Consider the following 6,475-nt stretch of genomic DNA (forward strand, 5'->3'; position numbering starts at 1 on the left):
AATATTTTGTGACGTGAAACATAGCATGTATCTGTTTCTAACAAATTATGTTTATTTTACTGAATATTGATGTAGAAAAAAATGTATCACTTCCTATTCTATTTCCTATTCTGTTCATGTTTTATACTGTATATTTTTACACAAGATGTGTATCTTTATGTGAACCAATTAGATGTGTATCTTTACAAATCTAATTTCACTTGGAGGAAATAATCAACTAGTCACACATATGGACAGTAGGATCAATTTCAGTTGATTAAGTGTTTGTTTATTGTTGTGCCGTTTTACTGTTCGACTGATATCTGGGTGGGCTGACAAAATTACTTGTTTTTTCTTCTGTTTTCTAATAGGAAACAGCTCATTTAAATCATAATAACATTTCACAACATCAAAAGTAATGCTGCCTTGGTGAACATAAGAGCCTTATTTCAAAAATATTTAAACTGTATCGACCCCAAACTTTTGAATGGTAGTGTATGTTCAAAAATAGTCAACAAAGAGGTGATAACAATAATGGGGTATGTACTCAGTCAAATACATTGAGGTAAAGAGTTTTGATCTTACAATATTTAGTTGTTTCCTTGATCTTTCTTACACAATTTTAGTTCTTCATTGACTTTTAAATAGCTCTAAATAACAATTCATTTATTCCATATCCTGTATCCGATCAATAGTATATATTTGGGAATGATCATTTGTTATTTACTCTTTACTTCTAATTACATTCTTATTTATATATATATATATATATATATATATATATATAAACATATTTGTCAAATATTTTGTGACGTGAAACATAGCATGTATCTGTTTCTAACAAATGATGTTTATTTTACTGAATATTGATGTAGAAAAAAATTTATCACTTCCTATTCTATTTCCTATTCTGTTCATGTTTTATACTGTATATTTTTACACAAGATGTGTATCTTTATGTGAACCAATTAGATGTGTATCTTTACAAATCTAATTTCACTTGGAGGAAATAATCAACTAGTCACACATATGGACAGTAGGATCAATTTCAGTTGATTAAGTGTTTGTTTATTGTTGTGCCGTTTTACTGTTCGACTGATATCTGGGTGGGCTGACAAAATTACTTGTTTTTTCTTCTGTGTGTATCCTTTTTACTTTATGTAATTATTAAATACAACTTGTAACACTTTTCAAGGATATGTAATACACTTTAAAAAATATATATTCTGGTTGTGGTGGTATAATTCCTATAACAGGCATTATTTCTTATTTTATTTTTATTTATTTATTTATTAATGAAGAGTGAACTACGATCTTCAGGAAAAGCTGGAAGTTAATTCTAAAAATGTATCTTTATAAAATAATTACCGGGGGGGAAGTTGGAAGCCTTTAGAAAATTAAGAAATTTTTTTAGATTTATTTACTGTGGAATAACCATTAATTCCACAAGTTGTCTAATAAGATTTATTTGTTTGAACATGTTGGTTTCCTCATCAACACACTGCAAGTCGTCTGGCTTTTGAGTGAAAGATTTCTTCTTGCTAAAGATTTCACTGGTCATATACTACTAATCCTGCCTTAAAGGAATAGCTCACCGAAAAATTAAAATTTGCTGAAAATGTACTGCACCTGCATCCAATATGTAGATGAGTTTGTTTCTTCACGGGAACAGATTGGGAGAAATGTAGCATCACATCACTTGCTCACCAATGGATCCTCTGCACTGAATGGGTGCCATCAGAATGAGAGTCCAAACAGCTTATAGGGCTGAAATGATAAGTCAACATTATCGACAAGGTCTACAATTAAAAGTTGTCAAAAAATAGTTTTTTGTGGAATACTCTTCTGATCTCATTAGACCCAATTTCAGGTCCTGCAATACCATGGATTGACCAGTGGGGCGCTGTAGACTACTAATTCAGCCCTCCCAGATGCAAGAAGAAACCGAAGCAGACTGTGGGAACGTTTTACAAAACTATAAAAAATAAATAAATAAATAAAAATAAAAAATGCCCTGATGTACTCACAGCAAATTTATTTTTCGTTCTTCATTTAGAGGTCAAAAGTTGTTTGATATACAGTACAGAAGCAGCAAGAAGCAGTTAAAAAAAATAACTTTACAGTATTAATGAACTCAAGCCTGACACTCTCAGCACTCCCAAACCCAGTAGTCTCTACACCACAGCCACTTCACGTCACGGCTGCCATCCCAGAGCCTCTTCACGTCGTGGCTGCCATTCCAGAGTCTCGTGATGACATTGAAGCCATTCCAGAGCCTCATACTGTCATGGCCACCAGCTCTGAGTCTCTTCACAAGATGGCCGCCAGTCCAGAGCCTCTTCACAAGATGGCCACCAGCCCAGAGCCTCTTCACAAGATGGCCACCAGTCCAGAGTCTCCAGCCATCATGGACACCACGCCAGAGTCTCCAGCTGTCACGGACACTATGCCACAGTCTTCAGCCATCATGGACGCCACTCCAGTGTTTCCGGCCATCATGAACAATGCACTTGAAGCAAGCAAGGCAGTGCCCAGACAACCAAGACTGATCTCCAGTTTGACGGACCTACTGCTAGTTTCAGCCAGAGCAGCTGGCATCCCAAGGGCCTCAGCACTGGCTATCACAGAGACTGGTCCCCTATCCTCAGTGCTCCCTGTAATGGCTGTAGCCATCCTTTGTGTTTTGGGCTACACACTGCTCTACTACTCCTCCAGAGCCTGCTCCAGTCCATAAGTCCACTTCTGAGCCTGTTCCAGTCCATGAATCCACTTCTGAGCCCGCTCCAGTCCATGGATCCGCTCCAGAGCCCACTCCAGCTCCTCCTGAGGTGGTGGCGTCCGCTTCAGCTCCTCTCATGCCATGGCCAAGGAGACTGTTTGTGAACTCTATGCCTATCCAGCCACACCCAAGGAGGCTATCTCTCAACTCTCTTCCTATCCTGTCACAGCCAAGGAGGCCAACTCTGAACTCTCAGCCTGTCCTGTTATGGCTAAAGATGCCGTCTCTGTACTGTCTACGGTCCCGGTCCCGGTCCCTGCCATTCCTCCCTCTCACCACCAGAGGTCTCCATCACCTATTCACCCTGGACTCCTTTTCCCATAATACTCTCCATAGGAACTAATTACATGCTTACCTGTTGCCTATAAGACAGACTATTTAAGCTGCACTCATTCACACACACCTTGTGAAGCATTGTTTAGCACTGCGGACATTACAGAGCATTTCCCTTGTTTACCTTGCCTTGTTCTTTGCCTAGTATTGCCTTGTTATTGCATTGATCTCGGACTGCATTCTTGCATTTTGTGATCATTTGCTGCCTGCCCTGACCATTGCCTGCTTATAGGATTACGCTTTTGTCTCACCCTGGATGCTTCTGTTTGCTACTGTTTGACCCTGACTGTTTTGACTACGCTCTATTTTAATAAAGCCTGCACTTGGATCCTTTATTCCATTGCCACGCTCACTCCTTACAATGTGAAAAATGGCTGTTAAAAGAGTCAATAAGATGGAATTTTTGTTTCAGATCTGTCATTGGAGCTGAAATGTGCTAGGCTTATACAAACTATACACAAGCATGTAAGGCTGTCCCTTGCCACATATTCTAACTAATAAATAAAATAATGTCACTTTCTGCTTTAGCTTTCAGCTTTTGATGATGTCAAACAATTATATTACTAGTACAATTGTGTAATTATACAATTACAATTATTATACAGTTTGTTACAATACAAATAAACATTTTGCCTAACATTATCTTCTGAAAGTCATATATGTGTATATGGAACAATATAAAACGAAGTGATAAGTTTTATTTTTATTTTATTTTTTATTCACAACATTACCTCTTATAATGTTATGATAATCAAAGTCCAGAGGTAGATCAAGCATATATCTGTGCACCACAAACTATGAATTTATTATAATGTTTTGGGCTGTTTTTTGCATTCCAAAAAACAAACAAACAAAAAATAAATAAAAAAGTAAGCTCCATATTGGGGATCTGCTTTATAGCAGAAAATCAACTTGTAATTTTGAGTGAAAGCAACGCAGACACCGTGTTTCATGTTTAAATGTAATGTTTTCGACCATCTAATGCATATTATTTGTAATTGATTTTAAATATATCACAGTTTGAACATTACATTAAATGAAATTCAGCCACTTTTAACCACTTAAAATTCATTGACAGAACAATCTCTAAAAAAAAATACACAAAAACCCTTTTTGCTGATGCACAAAAAAACAACAACACTATACACAAAGTTACAACTCTTTATCTCACTTAGAAAGAGTCTGGAGAACAATGCAAAATCATTTTCTCCCTTACATACAAAAGTACCTAAACCTAAATCTCGCCATCACAGAAAACATAATTCTGTATGATTTATAAGCCTGTTTCCTCACTGGGAACCTAAAAATGTCCACAAGGTCAAAATGTATTTTGAAGGTATCGAGTTGAAGCTGTTTCATCGAGCCCCTCATCAGTGGACAGCAAGCTTTTATAGATAAGATTATATGGGCAAACGAACTCGTTAAAAAGCCATAGGGATAGTTAGTGACTTGATGGCAGTTTTAGCTTGTAATGTGTGATCAGGGTGAGCTGGCTGGGCAACAATTCATTAAAAAACTTCTAACTTCAATACAGGTCTGTGATTCCACACTGTATATCCAGTCACAAATCTGTACTGATCCTGCAAAATGAATAAATAACTCCAGATAAGTACAAAAATATTACATATTACAAACACAAGCAGTATCTGAACATCTCATTCTTCAAATGCAAAAAGAAAAGAAAAGAAAATAATAATAATAAAAACATTATTTCTAGGGGTGGCTTATATATTTAATATTAGCCTACTGGTGGTTATAATATTGATTATGTAGATTAAGCTAAATATTACTAGATGAGATCTTTGAATTTCGTATCATTAAATTTAACTTTAAATCTTTTAGTTAAAATAAAATATTGTATTTTCAGCAGCCAAATTTCTCCTACACGTCCACACACGTGATCACATTCCGATATAAGACATTATAATGCAGTCATAGATAGGTTGACCAGACGTCCCTGCTTTCTGGAGACAGTTCCGGTTTTTGGTGTCCTGTCCCCGACTGGAGCTGTCCCCAGAAATGTCCCCGTTTTACAGCAAGTTCAAAACAATGATTACTTTCACCAACAGAGGACGCTGTGAGCTACACTGATTACTAGTCACACGCCTCTACTTTAGCCATGAAGAACTTGGACTAGAGCAGAACTCTATTATCGTCAATTATCAAAAGAGACACACCGTTATTGGTTTCAAGGTAGTCACATACTAACTATATACATGTTAAAACAAAGTAATACCAGAGATTGTCTTACTATAGGGAGATGAGAGGGTCTGTATTACTTACTATTGGAGAAAGCTTAACGGTCAACTTGGATCACGTGTGCCTTCATAACCAATCACATTACAGTTGTGCGACACTCAATCGCCGTTTACGGATACCATAGGAATGAATGAGAAATGCCGTAAGCTGTATCCCACCTGTTGCAAAAAGTCAGTGGTTTCTCTTATAAAACCGCAATTTTTTCGGTGTAAACTCTAAAAATAGTTAAATTCAAATTCATCGATTCATTAAATGATAAGCTGTTTCCTTAAAAAAAGCTGTTTATTGAGCGTAGTGAAGCCTCTCCTCCACTGACATCCTTTCAAAAAAAAATTGAAACCCACATACTGGCAAACCGGAAGCATTAGCATTAGCCGTTACGCTTTTTTGGCTAAAAGTTGCAGGCTTGCCTTGTAGTGGCTTTGGTAATACTGTTTGTGTGCACTTTATAAGGTATGATAAGGCGGGATTTTTTTGCACACAGTATTAAACATTCATCTTCATTCAACTTCTGCTGTCACAACTCTGATAATAATAATTTTTTTTTAAGAAAACTAGTAAATGAATAGAGTGCAGTCTAAACGGGGCAGGGTTTTTTTTAAGAATAGAATTAGAATAGAGAGTGCTAGAGTTAGAGGGTCAAATAAAGAAAGTCAGTGAAAGTTATTTTGTGCCTCTTTGGAATGGCACAATAAAGTGATGTTCACTTGTAGAACACAAGCTTCTAGAGAGCACGTAAGTCTGTAGTAATGAATTTAGGTAAAGGGGTGCAGAGCCAGTGGTGGTTTTGTAGGCAAACATTAATGCCTTGAATTTTATGCGAGCAGCTATTGGTAGTCAGTGCAAATTCATAAACAGAGATGTGATGTGCATTCTTTTCGGCTCATTAAAAATTAATCTTGCTACCGCATTCTGGATTAATTGTAAAGGTTGGAAGACCTGCCAAGAGAGCATTGCAATAGTCCAGCCTCGACAGAACAAGAGCTTAAACAAGGAGTTGTGAAGCATGTTCCGAAATGGATCATCAGGATGGATTGAGAGGTAGAGCTGAATGTCATCAACATAGCAGTGATATGAAAAGCCATGTTTCTGAATGACAGAACCTAGTGATGCCATGTAGACAGA

General features: G+C 36.8%; 1 long non-coding RNA gene across 1 annotated transcript in view; it reads left to right on the forward strand.

Moving 5' to 3' along the window:
• Nucleotides 1-5,704: 5,704 nt before the first annotated feature.
• The window catches only part of LOC107660453 (uncharacterized), a 12,348-nt gene continuing 11,577 nt past the window's right edge, over nt 5,705-6,475 (forward strand). Inside the window, exon 1 of the long non-coding RNA XR_001631003.1 lies at nt 5,705-5,775. This is a non-coding gene — a long non-coding RNA (uncharacterized LOC107660453). The remainder of the gene's footprint in view (nt 5,776-6,475) is intronic.

This window comes from Sinocyclocheilus anshuiensis, unplaced genomic scaffold, assembly GCF_001515605.1.
Source record: "Sinocyclocheilus anshuiensis isolate Anshui unplaced genomic scaffold, SAMN03320099.WGS_v1.1 scaffold2031, whole genome shotgun sequence".
NCBI classification, from domain to species: domain Eukaryota; kingdom Metazoa; phylum Chordata; class Actinopteri; order Cypriniformes; family Cyprinidae; genus Sinocyclocheilus; species Sinocyclocheilus anshuiensis.